The sequence below is a fragment of the Sylvia atricapilla genome, chromosome 9 (assembly GCF_009819655.1).
Source record: "Sylvia atricapilla isolate bSylAtr1 chromosome 9, bSylAtr1.pri, whole genome shotgun sequence".
NCBI lineage: Eukaryota > Metazoa > Chordata > Aves > Passeriformes > Sylviidae > Sylvia > Sylvia atricapilla.
This window is the reverse complement of record NC_089148.1, coordinates 1,506,594-1,524,753: the sequence shown is the minus strand read 5'-3', so window position 1 is coordinate 1,524,753 and position 18,160 is coordinate 1,506,594. Positions and strand designations below refer to the sequence as shown.

The following is an 18,160-nucleotide window of genomic DNA, read 5'->3' as shown; positions in this document are numbered from 1 at the left end:
ACCTGCTGCTGAAACACTGGGTTAAGGACATGCTAATAAAAGCTGCAGGCAGATCCTCATCAGTAAACTGAATTATTCTTTTAATTTTATGGCACAGAATTCTCTTTTAAGAGGTGAATGATTTGATGACACCAAAATAACCTGTGTGGAGTTCAACAAAGAACTTAAAAAAGTAAATTAGGAGAAAAAAAAAAATCTAAGATGATTAGAAGCCAATAAAATAAATGTCCTGAATTCTAACGGGAGGAGACAAATTAGGAGTTTATGTAACTTCCCCTCTGTCTACTGACTTGGCAATTGCTGATGTAATTTTGAAATATTTAACCTAATTATTGCTTCAGAGGCTTGGAATCAGGTTCCCTTTTTCTCTATTAGCAACTTGGCTTTCAACTGCTTCTAATTAATCTTAAATGTAATTTGCATGGTAAGTCGTACTTACATTACCAAAGCAGTCTAAAAGGGTCTTCCTCGACACAAATGTCCCTCAGTACATGTATTATTACATAGTACACGTTTGGAAAACAATTAATTTAACTGGGATTAGTTACATATTTTAATGCCTTGATCTCTACGATAATCCTCTTTAAGACTTGTGTCTCAGTAAAATGAATACAGCAAAGACAAACTTTGCCCAATTTGTGAAAACTAAGCTCAGTCTGTGGTGGGGCTGTCTGAAAGACTAGGGCATTTGCATGTCTAAGTAATTTTGTGCCTAGCAGGCAGCCATAAATAGATCCTCATTCAAGACTTCCAAGAAGCAGCTCTTCAATAGGACAATGTGGAAAATATTTACAACTTTTTCAAAATTATATTTAAGCCATTAAGAGAATTCTAAATAATTAAATACTGATAAATAGTTCTAAACACTTTACTGCCAATTAGCATAAAAGGTAGCTGAGTCTTTCCCAATACCACAACCATGACCACCTAAAAAACCCCTGCTACTTTCCTGTACATAATAAGAGGCCGATATTAGATAGCTCCTTGCAGGCAGGCAAATTAAGCTGCTATTGATTTTGGTTTTGGCTGCTGATGGAATTGAAAATATTCCTGAAACTACTGACAGTCTAAGTGTTGGCTTTAGGAGGAGGTACCTGACCTGCAGGCACAGCGGGGACATGGCTTGACCACATTCAGCCCTGGCTGGAAAAAGCAGAATTACCTGAGAAGCTCCTGAGCAGGGCTGACTGATCCTAGTAGGTTTCTCCTGAACTAGCTGGATTTAGTTTGTTTTACCACAGCAGTGTCTATTTGTGGCAGCCAGCTTGAACTTTTAGAGTGGTGCTGGAGGTGCTCTGTAAGTGTCCCTGGCTGGGATGGGGCTGCCCTTGCTCCCTCTGGGCAGCAACGTGTCCTACCAAAAGCCTCTCCAGGAACAGCACAGTCTCCCTAGGCTGAGGGTTTAGGTCAAAACCAGAGGTCCAGCAGTAGTGTGACCTCTGAATGTCAGCAGGGGAGCAGCAGCACTGCTGCGGCTGCTGTTCAAGGGTTGAAGTTTGAGTGCTGCTGCTCAGCTGAAGCCTCTGGTCTCTCACCTGTACAGCTCCTCAGTGGCACCCACACAGGCTCAGGGTTTGACTGAAGATGGTGCTTTCTTTCAGTGTGTTCCCTGTCCACATTAAGACCTCATGGACTTTCTCACTCAGGAACAAAGACAGAGGGGTTTAACTCTTCTGTAGTGTGAATACTGGAAGCTGTATCACAGTTTACATGCTGTAATGGACACCTGGCTAAATGCACTTTCAAACTGGTGAAGGCTGCTGAGGTCAAGCTGATCAAGATGTTAAGAAGAACCAAAATAAATTTTCAAGAAATGAGTCACTGCAACTGATTTTCATACCACTGCCACAAGGTAATTAGATCAGATGCACAAGACAAGGAATAAATTCAGCCTCACTTATGTCTGGAGTGCGAGTGTGTGGTAAATTACAACATTCAGGCCACACTTTTGGAAATAACAGAGTATTTCTGTTTTCCTTTTCAAAAATCATTACACTTGGTGCTTGCTCTACATTGTAGGTGATTAATTAGACAGTAATAGCTAACAGCAGCAATTGCCCTAATGCTTACATTTTGCATGTGGTTTCTAACCAGGAATGATTTGTTTACCATGCCAGAGCCAGATTATGAAACCATTATTTGTGAGGTACCAATTATTAGGTGTTGTTCTGCTAAGGGCAAACAGCCAGTGAGGTGGAGGATTGGCAAGGCCCAGGATCTGGTGCATGATAATTGATGTTATCAAAGCCACTGCATCCATTAGCTGGTTTGAGAACGTCTCGGTCAATGTCTGCAGAATTATTGCTCTGATGATGACAGGAATGGCTGTAGACAAGAACATTTTACCATCAACAGCCTTTCATCACTGCAGTGACAGCATTTTAAGTTCAAGTGATTTAAGTTAAGAAAGAAAAAGTGCTAAAATCTGAGTGGAAGATTTGATGCTCTCTCAAGAGCTCCCAAGTGAGGGCATCCGGATGCCCAGACTAGCACTTTGAACTCTGAGCTGCAGGCTGAACAATGTACATTCTTCAAAATGAGCAAAAAAAGAAAATAAAAGCATGTTTAAATCAATACCTTCTGGGGAGACTTAAAAAGATTAAACCAGGGAGGATGTGACTGGCCAAAAATAGACAGGAATGCTTAACAACTTCATGCACTTTTAAGGTTGAAAGTACATTGTAGATTATGGTCCTGATCATGCAACAAACTTGGTGTAAGAAGGCCCTTGTAATTCAGATTTAAAAAAGATATTTAAGCCTCTGAAAATCTGGCACTGTGCCACGTGGCACACAAAACTAGCTAATTATTCTTCATGACAACACCTCCAGGAGGTATGGAATCCTATACCAAATTTACATATAGATGCAGAATTAGAGAGAAATGATTTTGCATGACGAACTCAGTAATCCCTGATTATATTGTACTGTTTCTTGCAAAGCCTTTTGGTAGATCATGTGAAGGTATTCCTGGCATACAGAGTAGTTCTCAGATTACTGCCTCGTTTCAATACTATTGATTGAAAATGCTGCATAGGAAAACATTCTAATATTGCAGCACCAAATGCATTGGTGCCATTTGCCAAAGGCATTTGCTTCCTAGCAGAACGTTGTCTATTTTTAGTAACTTCAGTTACTTTTTGAAAATTATTTTCAATTTACTCTATGAGGCGAATGGAGTTTTGTTTCCTCTGAAATATTTCTACCCATTTCTGGGGAGTGAACATCCTTTTCCTCGCTGGTAGCTTTCTGCTGCTGAAACTGTTCCTGACTTTGGCCACTTGATCATTCTGGCATTACCTTATGGCAGATCTTACTGGCACTGACCCCAGTGTGGTTTTGTTATTTCAGAAGCTCAGTATTGGTGTTTTCCTCTTGCATCAGCAGGTATCTGGCAACATAATCACTTTTGTATTTATAGCTTTTGCAGTGTCATGACATGCCTGATGCTGGGACTCCACTGTGCTGAGCTCTGGCTGAACAATACTGCAAATGTTCCAAGATAAACGGAGTTTATTTTATACCAGATGCACACCTGGATTGAAGAAACTGGAATCCCAGAGGGTGTAATACCCCTTCTCTCAGAACAGTTCTCCTGGGTAAAGCAGCCCCTCCATGAGAGCACGCCTTGGACCAGGCAGCAGAGCAGCACCTCCAGCATCCTGCCCAGCTCATAGCAGTGCATTTCTTTCCTGTCTGAGGCAGTTTTGCAGCCATCCTGCTGCCCTGCAGGAGCTCTGGCAAGGAAGTTGTGCAGGAGATACAGGGGGTGTCCTCAACTGGGAATAACTTCTACTGCCAGTAACAACAGCTTGGGGTGTCTCTGCCTCAGGTTTCATGTTCTGATACAGCTCTCAACCTGCTCGCTTTCTGATTATTCTGATTATTATACCCATGGATTAGAATGGGAGCTGTTGAGAAGGTAGAAAGAACCCCTGTTAAACACTACAGCTGAAAGTTGCCATTCCCGAGCAAGGAAAAGCCAGCACAGAGGAAAGTTGGTCCATTGTCATGAGCAGATGTTATCATGGATCACAGTGATCATGGAGGGAATGTGAGCATCAAAATCTGAAAAATTCAATCATCCGGGTGGGGACAGGAGAAATCAAGGTGCTGGAAACACTAAAAAGGGGGTTTTTTTGTTGGATTTTTTTTTGTTCCTTTGTAGTTATAAATGATTGTGTTAAGAGTTTTAGTCCAAAAAAGAAAACTGTGCCTACCAAAAAGTCTGAGAAACAGGTTTTGATAGCGTGGAAGACCTTAATGTCCCTGACCTGGGCCCCAGGCCAGACCCTATTTAAGCTCAGGCTGAGTTCTCTACTTGATCCTTTCTTCACCTTAGGCTTGTGTTGTAGCTCTGAGTCCTTTTCTCCTCCTGAGGGGTGCTCCCTTGATGACCCTGCTTTGCCCACTCATCATCCCTGGGGTGTCAGTGTCCCTCAGCTGTGCTCTGTAAGGCAGTGCTGAGGTGCCTCTCTGATGCCACATCTTCCCCTGCTGCTCCCCTGGCACTTGCTGAGGCATGTGCAGGGAGGGAAGAGATGTCCACAGCAGAAATGCAAAGCTCCTCAGCTTGCCCTGGAGAGGTATGCAGAGAGGAGCCCTTTATACCAGCTAAGCATGAAATCAGATCATGAGATACCAAATCATGGGAGTAGGGGAATTCTGTGCTAGCAAAAATGTCTGGAAGAGTCCTGGTGTGAGGAAAGTGCAGTGAGGAAGTGAGGAAAGTGAGGAAAGAGCTTCCTGCAGTCTGGGGGGGCTCCTGCCCCTCCCATGCAGGGCACAGTGGCTGCTGTGAGCTGTGTGCTCCTCCCCGTGCCTGACCTGTGTGAGAGGGTCAGGAGGGTCTTTTCTGGTACATAAAACAACTGAGTATGTAAATGTAAGCAGTTTTGTGTTTTTATGGCCTACAGGCAAAGAGTAGAAATCTGCCCTGTAATAATGCTGGAGGCAGGTGGGCTGTAAATGGCTTTTCCTTCTGCAAAGGGTTGTTCTTAGGGTTCAAACTGGTTCCCAGCAAAGCTCCATCTTCTGCCCCTATGGCCCCCACTGCTGTGGTAAGGGTTTCCTTGTCCTCCTGGTGGGCAGCTCTGGAGTAATAACTATGGAGCTTGTGCAAAGTATTGATGCCACAAGTCCTGACCAAGATGCAAATTTCTACTTGATTTTTGTGTAAATCATATGAAGTGAGCAGAACAGAGCACTGATGTGGTGTTTAACTGAGGAGCTGCAACAGTGTTCAGTGCAATCCTATCTTGTGCTAATTTCAGTAAATGTATCTTGGACAGCTCTTTATGGAGAGCATTCATCATCACAGCCCTGAAAAAGTCACGCATGTACCAAATGCCATCTCTGGTTAGAAGTGATCAGTACAGAAACACAAAAATCCCGAAGGTAATGGAAAATAAATGTACGGTGTTGTAACGACTTGAATGACAACTACCTGGCTCAGGATCTCTCCATTAAATGAAAGAATGGCGATTTTTGCATATATAGTTTAAAAGGAATTACAGTAAAAAGTTTTCATCAGACTGGTGAATTATATCTTATTATGGTAAGATGTTGGATGTAACAGGATGGATTTATACCGCAGTTTGAAATTCTTCTGTCCATAACAGATCTGGACTAAAACTCTCCATTGTCAAATTGCCACTTAAATAGCGTAACAATAATGCTGAATGCTTTATTTACTTATTGTGAAAGATGCACAAAGCTTTTTTCTACTGGCTGGGATATTTTTCAATCCAGAAGCTTTCTAAAATACTGTGTAGCTCATTAACATCACGTTATTAACTATCTGAATGTCCACCAAAGCACACTCTCATAGCTTTTTTTTAGCACACAGCTATTCTGCAGTGTCCAAATAGTTAGGGGAGAACTGCTGGATTTGATTTAAACTTGAAAAGTGGTTTACATAAGCACATATAAAAATGTAGAGTGCAAAACAACAAACTATTCTAAACAAGCAAAGCTTTTTTGTCTATTTCTACTGTATTTTAAATATAGAGTAATAAGAAAAGTTTGCATTATTACAGACAGTTACTATAAAGCAAATAATAGAAAGAATTTTAAAAAAATTAACATCCACTTAACTTCTGTCTTCTGTGCAAGTTCAAACAAGGTAGCAGAAGTCTAAAATGCTAGTGTCTCTCTAGGATTATGTAAAAACAACTTCAGCACTTCTATGTGTAGTTCATACAATAGCTCAATTTATGTGGTAGGCTTGGCTGACTGATCAACATGATAAGTAACATGCTCTATAATTAGTTTTTAATGAATTGGGAATTTTCAGATGACGGTTACAGAGCGGTATCAGGTAGTTTCGAAGGGGTGGTTTTGAGGCCCCAGTGCTAAGGGTGGGTGCATGTGTGTGCAGGCAGCCCCAAAGGGCTCCCAACCTGCTGCTCTCTCCCTCTGCACAGCAACACAGAGCAAGGGCTTCCAGGCACTACAAGTAATTTTGCCCTAAATTAAAATAAGGCTGCTCTTTGATAATAGCACAAACAGCATTCTTCTGGGTTTGAAGGAGGGAGTCTTGAAAAAATTGGAAAAGAATTTAAGAAATGCTGTCGTGCTGCTTTTCTGGTTCAGCAATTCCCAATGGATCTCTTCCCTTCAGGACTGCACCTCTGCCAGGTCTCAGTCCTGCCTCAAGTGAGCATTAGCCTCACGTGTACAATGTGGTGCTGCTCATCCCCCTCCCTGTTTGCCTGCCCCTGCAGTTCTGCTGGGGAGCTGATGCTCTCTGAGCTGGCTGCTTCTCTCTGAGCACAAATTCCCTACAAACTGGGGAGAGCTCACATTTGTGCCTAGAAATTATGCTGCTGTATCGGTGAGTTGGATGTGTCTGAAAAAGAAGTACCTTTTTTTTCTCTAGCCTAAAGTTTTTTGCCCAGTCAGGTCTCTGCCCTGACACACTGCTTGGCCAGATGAGTACTGGCACTACCAGAAGGGATGCAACAGCTGGGAATGAAGTGAAGCAGTGCAGATAGATTGACTGGCTTAAGGGCAACATAAAAATGCACCCTAAATAGTGAGCAAAGAGCTTAATTATGCCCATGCTGTTGTATTCTTGCTTATCTGTTAAAAGGTCACTTACACACAAAAATAGCCACTTGCTACACACACAGAGTGTTATTTATGTTGTAGAAGACTACTCAGGAGGTGTACATGTCTGTTGGACTTAGACACAACCATTTCTGTACCAACAAAATGAATTTCACTACATTTGTTACCCCAAGGTATCATTACAATTATATTCTTACAAAGAGCAGCAGGATTTAGGACAACAAATTCACATTATTTGCTTTCTGACAGATGTAAACATAGCACCTGCAAATGCTTAGTACACTGGTCTGCAGTGCAGGTATTGCTGTTGCATTTTCAACAATCTAAATTCAGGTATGAAGAATTCCGTTTCTTCTACTGGCGATATTTTATTTCCTCTGTATTTACACATCTGTGTGAGCACGACTTTATATTTTTAATTTTCTTCACCTGATAATTTGAATCTTTCCTGCAAGTGGATCTGTAGAATATGCTCCCCCTGGGAAGTGCAGAAGTGTGATGGAAGGTACATGGTGTTATGTCATTGTGATTGTAGGCTTTATGTTTTGCTCAGAATACTGGCAGACTGTGTTACTGGAGATAGCCAGAGGCACTGTACCAAGCTATTCTGATTGACAAGAAGTTTACACAAAACTATTTTCATGCACAGAAATGCACAACTCCAGTACTAGGAACTAGTTAAAACAGAAACCAACAAAATCAAGGTCCAAACCTTACCTAGCTTTGTGAAGACAGTCCTCCTTTAAGTGTTCACCCTCAGAAACAAGATCCTACAATTTATTTCTCACTTGTAATTTTCACCAACTTAAAAGATGCTATTTGCTTGCCTAGATGCTCAGCTACACAGTCATTCTGCAAAATCTGTGGGATATTGACTATGAATTATGGCAAGACGATGAGCAGAAGAAAACCAAATCCTCCATGGGATTCATTAAGGGTTGCCTGTGACAAACCACTGTCAGCTTTAATAGTTTTCCTGGGGTGATTCCTGCTTCCTCTGTGGGAGACTTTTGAGATTGCTAAAGAGGATTCCTAAGTAGTAGCAATAGTTAAATAACTTTCATCAAATGTAATGCAACACATAGTTAGAAAAAAGTTATCTTCCATTTCATTTTATTTCTTCCTAAAGAAGTAATCTTCTTAGAACAGATGGTCTAATCAAATACCTGCACGACCTACACTAAGCAATATGTATATTCACTAGAGCATTACCAAAACAGAGCTGATGTTTTACTAATCACCCCAATGAGACAAATGCTGAGTGCCATTCAATAAACAGTAAATTTCCCAAAGCTGGACTTTTATTTTGTTATCATCAAAATTAGACAGCTTTTACCAGCCAAGAGAGGCTGTCTTCCCCAGCTCTGACAGTCTTTTATTTTGCATGCTATCACACCAGTCTGAATAGGATGTAGTGTGGTAGCTATGAATAAGGATAGCAAAACCAGGTCACTTAAAGCTGTAAAAAACCCTTTCAATCCACGTTTATGTAATATTGCATGTTTATGTAATGTTTGGCATGCTACTTTTTTAGCTCTAAATCTCCAAATGCCTTACAACCATGTTCAGCTGCCCACAAAGTTACAGGTGGTGGAGATGAGACAAAGAGGGGAAGTAATTAATGCTCAGAGAAGTGGTGGCTAAGCCAGATCCTTTTCCTTCGCCTCACAGGCCTTTTTTCCAAAGAATTTTTTTAATTAATTATTTTTCTTCCAAAGAGAAATCTTTTTATTAATTCTATGGCTAATGCCATAGAGAAAAGAAAGTGCAAAGCCAGACAACAAATAAAAAGGACTAAAGAGAGACAGAAGAATTTATTTTCTTTTTAGGGATGTCTCAGCTGTGCTTTTGGGACTGTCTGCATCTGTAGGCACTGTTCATTCTACTCCAGAGTGTTATTGATTCTGTGCTCATGGATCTCATGAAAATTGTGTTTCTTCAATAACTGTAATTTTATTTCTATTCTTAATGTCAGTGTTATTTTTGACAATTTTGCACCTACTAATATGTCTACTGCCATTTTTAATAAGTTTTAGAGCTGATGGATTAACACTGAATGTCAAACACTACAATTAGAATTGCTGATGTTATGCAGAAACACTGTTCTTAATATATATAACCCCCCATCTTATTATTGCTACAGGATCTGCACTCATCTCTGTTGAATTTGGTAAGTTTTTTTGTCACAGGATTCCCAGGCTTTAGAGGACCTTTGGATGTATGTGAACCACTCAAAGGGAGAATGAAAAAGGATATAAAGAATAATGACAGCTGTAAGTGAAATCCAATTTCACCTCACTTCCCTTAAAAGGTGAGACACATTGTTTTCCCTCCATTTGTGTTTGTCAGGATGATAAAATAAATATTTTTAATGAGTCACAGTGTATACATAATATGGAATTGTTATAGAAACAAATTTGAATGTTGAATTTCATTATACAGTGAAGGGATGTCTTATTAGTATTCACAATGAATTGTGTAATGTCTCTCCACATTCAAATTAGAGCACATAGTACTTTGAAAAAGAATAAAGTCGCTCATCAAATCCACATTAGGATACTGCACCAATGTAAGTAATTCAATCAAAAAAATCCCCACATATTATCTTTTGAGGAAGGGTTGCAAACTTTGTGATAAACTGGTAATTTGTTCAGTTCTGTGCTAGAAAATGTCATGTAATTTCCTTAATACAACTGTCCATAGCAGACAATAACTACACAGCCCTGAAAAATATACAATGACTTCCTAAATCCATTAATACTGTTCTGTGCAAATTGACATGTCAGGTATATAAACCACCTCCTAACAACCTGTCATTTAGAAAGCTTATCTCATCCTAGCCTGCTGGGATATGGAGAAGCCACTGCCTATGGTTGTGGCAGTGCTGCTAAAAGGGGAAGGAAAGCAGCTGCTCCTGTCCCATGCCAAGAGCAGGGGTGCAATGTCTGCATGATCCCTGCTGCTGCCTCAAAGCCATGGGGAAAAAACCAGCCCCCCAAAAGATTTCGTAGCCTCATGTACTGTCCCAAATGACAGAGTACCTCCCATGTCTCAATGTGAATGTCCTACTCAAAGCAAAGCAAGAGCATCTCCGAGTGCAAGAAAGGCTTATGATAAGGTGTGTAGCACTTTCAATTAACTCATCAGATGTGCAGCGTGCAAGCAGCTCCCTTGGACTGAGGCAAACTTGCTTCCTGGGCTGATTATAAAGTAACTCAAATCTGAAATGAAGAGGCTTCTTTCCCTACAGAGCTGTGGCAAGACTTCTGCAAGCTGGGGTTTCCCTGTGAACACCTGCATGCCTCCAGTGTAACCAGGAACACTCATGAATTCCCAGCACATGAACTGGGCTGCTCAGGTGATTCAGTCAGACAGCCTGGGCTGTGCAGTGGGGCTGGGCCTTTCAATGCTGCTTCCCTATGGGGATGCTGTGCTGCCAATTCTTTTCCTGTGCTATTAACCCCTACAGAGATTAAATCTGCATGCGTATGCTAGGACAAGACAACTGTAACTCACCAGCATTGCCCAATGAATACAACCTAAAAAGGATTTGACTTTTGGTAAGCATAGGTGGAGGAGTTTCTCCCAAGAAGAGACTGAATGTAATTTTTCTCTCGTGGTAAAAATAGATTTTCTACAATCGTCTGCTGGGATGCCTGAAGGTAAAGTTTAAGGACAGGGTTTTCTTTTATCCTAATACATTTCAATCTATTACAGAGCAAGTTGATAAGAGAAGCTCTAAGAATGTTTCTTTCCACTATACCACCCTGGGAAGTAATAAATTACAGCATATTACGTTCCCTATCAGTCCTCCCCATCACACGTCTTACAGAAGACGTGATAAAGAGAAACACCTTGGATAGAGTAATGCAATTAACTGCTGCCATTTGAAATGTGAAAAATTACATTCTCTTATCCTGGCCTGTCTAGTTGCTCAACTAATTTTGAGCAAAAATGCCGTTTAATGACTTGGTGCTTGACTGTATGACGACTTTCCAACAGACTTTGTTTCTTGCAGCAGCCTGCAGAGTCCTCCCGGCTGTGCATCCCAGAGGTCAGGGGTGCTGAGGGACAGGAGAGCACAGCCCAGCTCCCCTCTGTGAGTGGCACAACAGGGACAGCCCCTGCCCAGCACTGGGATGTGCTGCTGATGCCAGAGGGCAGCTGGGCAGGGCAGCACCTGAAGCCAGAAAGGGATGAGTAGGAGAGACATGCCTCCATGTGTCCTACAGGGACTTGTATTCAAACAAGCCAGTGCTGCTCAGCACTTATCTTTAAATGGCATTTTAGGGTCCAGTTAGTACGAAAGAAACTGTCTGAAGTGCGCTTACTAGAATGAGAAGTATCTGTTTATAAAATGTCAGTACTTGTAAGGGTGCAAAAATAAAAGACCTCAGAGAAGGGGAGGTATTCTCTCATCTGACACAGAATGTACAATGCTACAAACCAGAGCCATAGGCCCCTTTCTTTAAAGGTATGCAACACTTACATTTTTTCATATAAAGAAACCTTTGCCTATAGCATCTGAGTATTTTCAGGCCCCAATAAAGTGTTTTATGGATAAGAAGTGGCATAGCTCTGCTTATAACAATGTCTTTAGACAGCATTCAAAATCACCCTGTTCCACATGGCCATCTGTGATATGTTAATGCAAAAGTAAAAAAGAAAAAAAGCAACTTCAAAAGATGTGCCCTTGGATTTTTTTAATTTTCATTTCTCCTAATTTTTCACTGGGCATTTACTGAAAGTGCTGCAGTGAGATCAATGGAAAATAACTCCAATTTTTAGCTTATAACGGAAGCAAACATAAGGCTGTAAATAATTTTAAACGGATTTGAGATTATTTTTGTGAATTTTGTTATATAGCGCTTGAATGCACCAGATAATAATACATTGGGGGCACATGCAAATTCAAAAAGCTGGCCAATAATTATAAAATATATATAAAAAAAGCAAGCCTCTTAAGGTATCTTTGATTTCAATAATTTATAGTGACATAGTAAGGTTATGGAAATTATGTCTTAATGTAATTTATTCAAGAAGCTGGAGAGATACTTTGTCATAGGAGCTATTAAAGAAAAAAAAATCTGCTGTTTACCTCTCATCTCCTTGCAAACATTTGTGACTCTGTAGCTCTCTACTTATCTGTATATATTCTGCAACACAGTACTGACTAGCTTTTAATCATAAAATCAATTCCTCCATCTGATATTATGCCTACTCCAGTTCTTTTCCAAGTTCCTTCATATTTCTTAGACTGCTTTTTTAGACTTCATTTTGTAATCATTATTTTGTGGATATAAGAGAAACTTAGAATCACAACTATATGTATATATATGTAATATTTTCTTTTAGGGTCCTGTAACTCCCCAGCCTAGAGAAACTGCCTGCATACTTGCAGCTACCTGAACTTGACTGATGCCAAAAGTTTGGATATGATGCTCAAAAATAGAAACTTCTGACTTTTTTTTTTTACATCTGCAAGCACGTAAGAAAACCATTTAAAACTGCGTGTTGAATATATGAAGGGATATTTAAGTCGTTATAAAACAACCCTATGCCATAGAAAATATTTTATTAGGACTTTATAGTTTATTTAAATTCTCTGAAGTTCCTTTCAATGAGGCAAATCCTATCCTGAGATTCAATTAATTTAATTCCTAGACATGAATTTGCTGAAACCAACAGATGTTCTTACTGAATAAAACCTGAATAGCAATTGAATGAGAGCTCCGGGAGGTATCCCAGTGCTTATGAAGTCCCAGATCATCCTGTCACTTCCCAGCAGCTTTTAACTCTGCACACACTGAGCTCCTCTGATGCTGCATTGCCATCAGCTGATCTCCCCAGTGGCAGTGCAGGAAAATGAGGAGGCAGTTTGTTGAGGAAAAACTAAGTCACCGCTCTGCTCCTGGAGCTTGTAGGTGTGGCAAGGCTTAGGACAAGATCCTGTGGCATCCTGGGGCTGTGGGCAGTCCATGAAAACAGGGAAAGGGGGCTGTAGCCCCACCTGAAGGCAAATAAAAAGGCAGTAAGACAAGTGTGACTCAAGTAAGTCTGAAGAGTAATTGTGTCTCTCTGAGCGTAAGGCAAGTGTGTTTCATACCAGTGCTTGCCTTCTCAGGTGCTGCCTTGGTTAATTAAAGAAATGCTTTATAACAGAATAGCTGTCATAGATGATATAATGCTATCACTTTGATATCTTAATTAAATTACACTGCAGGCTCTGAGTCCTTCAGGACACCTTCATTTAAGATGCTCTGTGTTTGTCAGTCACCACCAAATAGGATTTTTGTTTTGTTTTTTTTTTTTTTTTTAAATGCCTACACCTACAAATGCCTCATTAGTTGTCGAGGCTGGCAGAGTAAAGGGAGGCATGGGATGATGTAACTACAAGAGGTTAGACTGAAAAGGCAGATTTGTCCAGGTTCTGACTAGCTTTTATACAATGAACCTTAGCACCCTGCAGGAGAGTTTAAAATGAGTTGTATAGTAATGGTGTTAAAATGTGGATTATGTAGTGGATAGTCCACATTTTCCATTAAAAAACAGAGATGTCAAAGAGCCTAAACTCAGTGTTTCTCATCCTGCTTCTTATTTGTAGCAGAGGAGCCAGATCTCAGCTCATGCAGTGGTCCATAGGGGCATAACTGTGTTGCATACCATAGGTCTGAGTAAAATGTATATAGTTCAGTTCCATGAACAGGATTTGTACAAGGGTTGAAGGTAAGTAGAGAAAAAAGCTTTCTGCTGGCTGTCATTCTGTTCAATGCCTTAATTATCACTGTTTGTTTACGTGTTGGTATTGCGGTGGCATGCCATGGAGTGGTGCAAGCCCAGGGCTTGCTGAGGGCCATTGTCCAAACACGGGTGAAGACAACCTCTGCCTGCAGGCACTGCCCATCCTGACAGCATTTTAATATCTCTCATTGTCAGTTTTATTATTTTGTTGATGGCCAGCTGCTCTTTTGTCACTATTACAATGACAAGCTGTCAAGCATGTGCTGGTCTTAGCAAAGCTCAGGTGTTTGCTTGTTGCTGTGCCTTGGAGAAGGGGATGCAAATCCCCCATCCTACACTCCTGAGTAAATCCACGTAGGAAAACTTCAGGAAGAAGCAGAAGAATAAGAAGAAAACGTTTACATATATACATATATGTATTTGGTGCTGTTACTCTGGCATTTGTGATGGACAAGTCCTTCATATGTCACTCTTAACTCCCACTGAAGACTGTGGGAATCTTTGCACTGATTTAAATTGAAGCAGACTTGCTCCTAGATGCTCCAATTATGGAAACAGCAGCAAGAGCTTATGAGACAAAATTTTCTCACACTGGGAGAAAAAATAATGAAGGGGCACACTGTATTCGATGTGGGACACAGAATAAAATAAGTCTCTTAATGATGAAGAGTTGTAAAGGTTAAAAAAATGACATTGTAACAAACAATGTGCCCTTCTAGTCACCTCAGATGAGGACTGAGTTTCACTGTGTTTCATTGTTTGGTGTTATTTTATTACTGGATTTAACTTGATGTAAAATTAATTATTCCTTAATATATCTGCATTAAAAAAGTGCCAAACACCAATTATGAATGATGACATTTAAAATAATTCACCAAGTGAGTTTAATTAAGTTACAAATAGGCTGTTCTGCAAATAGAACTGCTGCTCTGAGGGCAGGCTGCAGCATGGCATTAGCCAAACAGGGACACATGATGCATGTGTGCACTAGACTTTGGAACCAAAACTTCTCTGAACTGCTGGTGAAATACCAAGAATAATAATTACTTGTGAGAGTGATCTTGTAAGAAAATAGACCATTCATTTATATAGGCAATATCCCAGACTGCAGTGTCCTAAGTGATTCCATGGTTGATATTTTTTAAAATAATTCTTCAAAGGGCCATTGCAGTATAAGCCAACTCAATGGTGAGAAGGCTGCAGGAAGGATTTATCTGAGTTTTGAATCTGTAGTAGAGCCGATGAGTGAGAAGGGCTGGGGAAAACTTATTAATTTTTGCAATGACTCAACACAAGCAAGCACTTGTAAGAGCAATACATTTCCCTCCTTGCAGTACATTTGCTTTTTTAGTTTTAGAAGAAACTCATGTTTTTTAACACTCCTCCATGACAAAATACAGAAGAAGTTATGTACAAAGGAGATTCTGTGTTGCATTCCTGAACTGCTCCAGAGTTTGAGGGGACATCAGCTTTCTGGATGATATCAAGGGTAACTGAATAAAATCTCTGGAAAAATATACATGTTAGTGCTGTGAAAATATAGATAATCTGGACTATAGTGCTTATATTCTTATCTTTCACGAAATGCTAAGGGAAATCTGTGTAAATCAGGATCAAGTGGGAATAACTCTTCTGACTTTGTTAAAGCTGCAACAGACAACAAAAAAATTTGGAAATTAAATCTTAAAGCCTGCATTAGGTTCTCTGCAGTATCTTTAATCAAAATCAAATTTCTTTAAAAAAACATTGGGGACATCAGAAGCTGAATATTTTGATATTTGAATATGTGAACTAAATTGTATTTTGGATGCTTGACCAATTGCAATGATGCTGGCATTATTATTGGGATTTTTACTTTTCCAAGTGCCCCAGGATGGGTAAGTGCTGCAGAAGTGGGAAGTTTCAGGGACAGAGGAGCAGTGGTGGGTTTCACAGGCAGCATTTCCTGACACAAGCTGCTGATAATCTTGTGGCCAGAGAAATAAATGTGAATTCTTTAGAGCTGATTGTGTGAGCTGCATGTGCCACTGTAGAAATGGGATCAGTGACTGCAGGGATCCCTTCCAGGGCACTGCAGCCCTTCCTCCTGCATCCTACAGGGAGCCTTTGGGGTGTGTCCTTGGTCAAGAAGGAAGTTTGAAAAGAAATTGGGAGGGAGCAGAGGGGAAGGAAAGAGTACAACTAAATTTTGAAACAAGTTAGTGACAGCTGTCGGAAACACGAGTCAAAACTGAATCATGGAGGTGGCAGTGGATGGAACAGGAAAGGAAGGGTGTGAAGCACTGAGGTCAACATAAAAAAAATGCAAAAGACAATTGAAGTTTAAAAGGACAACTTTTTGTTACTGTTTTATTCCTCTTTGGCCCTCAATTATTTCAGGTGTGAGTATGTGCCATGGTTTAAGCCACCAAACCCCATGGAGCTGCTCATCCACTCTCCCTGCAGAAGACTGGGGGGTGAATTGGAAGGGTAAAAGCCAGAAAATTCGTGGGTTGAGATAAAAGTTTATAGGGAAAGCAAAAGATATGCGCACAAACAAAGCAAAACAAGGAATTAATTCACTACTTCCCAAGGGCAGGCATTCCTTCCTTTTTTTTATTTAATTTTTTTTTTTTTTTATCTGTGGTAACACAGTCCAAATTTCTGAAGGACATTCAGGCAAATAAAATCACACTTTCATTTTGCTGGGCATGAGGCAAAGAATTGCGTGTCCAGTTTGAAGGCAGTGGAGGAATTTTGCACACAAGAAGAAAAGCAAAAGCAAAGCAAAGGTTGCTGTCATAAGATGGGTAAAGAAAATGGGATGTAAAAGGGCTAGATTACAAAAAAGTGAGTTACCATTAAGTAATTTTCCATACTGCCTGATTTCCTTTTACTTCTCTAGCTTAGTAGACATTATGCTAAATGGCAAAACAAATGGTAAGGACAAGAGCTTCTCATGCAGAACAGCCAGAAGTACAACTTTGTAAGTTGTATTTTTCTCCCTTTTCTCCCAATAGTCTAAAGATGCTCTTATAAAGAGTCGATGCTTGTGAACAGAAATGGGCTTCTAATGGAACTAAACCATAATTTATTTTTATGGCTTGCAATGTTAAGTAATTTTACTTAACATGCCATTTTTGAAACTAAATGCATGATAGAAGGAAAAGTATGAGACACAGCAAATGCATGAAGGAAGATTCATACATTTCCACTGAAAAATAAACTGCTGGTCTGGTTCACTGACACCACATTCCTCAGCCTTAGGCAACTCTTGCAGGGTAAGTCTCCTACAGTGTTTGACAAATAAGTCTACTTCTGAAGGTGCTTGTAAAATATATATATTTTTTTTTCACATGAGAGAAAGATGTCCCAGTTTAGCATTAATTGACTTACTGGATGGACCAGTGTGAGAGTTCACACTGAGCCCTGCACTGACTGCTGTGGCAGCACAGCATTTTGTGTGCTGGATGCAGAGATTTGTTAACTATTTGTTTGGTGTTGCTGTTTCACATCCATCATCACCACCTCTAGTCCCCTCTACTTGACAGTTTATCTCATTATAGCAACTAAAAGGACAAGGATCCTCTGAGCCCTTTCTGAGGGTTCTACTGGGGCTTCCTACTGGCTCCACCAGGAAAACAATTAGGAAACACAGCTGCTGTTGGAAATACTACCATCTTAAATGCTTCCTAAGATCTTTTATCAGGCTCTAGGGATTATTTGTAAGTTTTAAGAAAAAAATTTTTCTGCTTTATTAGCCTGCAATTAAATGAAGTGAATTATATGAATGAACAAAGACAAACTTCATGTCTGCTGCAAAGTTATACAAAGCCTTATAGCTTATTCCTATTTTTTAAGCAGTGCATTGCAAGGCAATTTGAAAAACCTATTTAGAGCATGTATGATTGCTGAATTGTTTTACTTTTTGTCTTCTTTTCAGTACCTCGTACTTTTATTGTTGCAAACAGCTGCATATGATCATGTGTTTGGACCAAAAGATGAACAGAAAAATTATGACCTGTGAGTCTATCTGGTTAATAAACATATTTCAGGAGAGGTACAGGAGATAAACGAAAATCAAATGGTTCCTGCCTTTATCCTTCCCCAGGCTCAAGAATTTTTTTGAATTTTGAAAAGAATATTTGAACATATTTTTGAATTCCATTAAAGCTAGTGTTCCTAAAAATACCTGTAAGATCATTTCAATACTAATTGGAACATTGTGTTTTTTTCCACAGGAAGTTTCATATTCCTACTTCTGCCTCAAACCAGCCAATTTCTAGGAGAAAAATCAAGCAATTCATTGCATTTGCCTGCAAAGCCTGGGTCACTCTGTTGTCAAATGATGAGATTCAAGGCCTAGAAAC

The 18,160-nt window shown here is 40.0% G+C and overlaps 1 protein-coding gene and 1 long non-coding RNA gene across 4 annotated transcripts in view; one reads left to right on the top strand and one right to left on the bottom strand.

Moving 5' to 3' along the window:
* NTNG1 (netrin G1) overlaps window positions 1-18,160 on the bottom strand; it is a 150,487-nt gene that overhangs the window by 87,780 nt on the left and 44,547 nt on the right. The window lies entirely within an intron of this gene.
* Window positions 4,519-8,339, top strand: LOC136365192 (uncharacterized). Its single transcript, XR_010744286.1, has 4 exons — window positions 4,519-4,585; window positions 4,916-4,956; window positions 7,320-7,403; window positions 7,902-8,339. It is a non-coding gene; the product is annotated as an uncharacterized lncRNA (long non-coding RNA).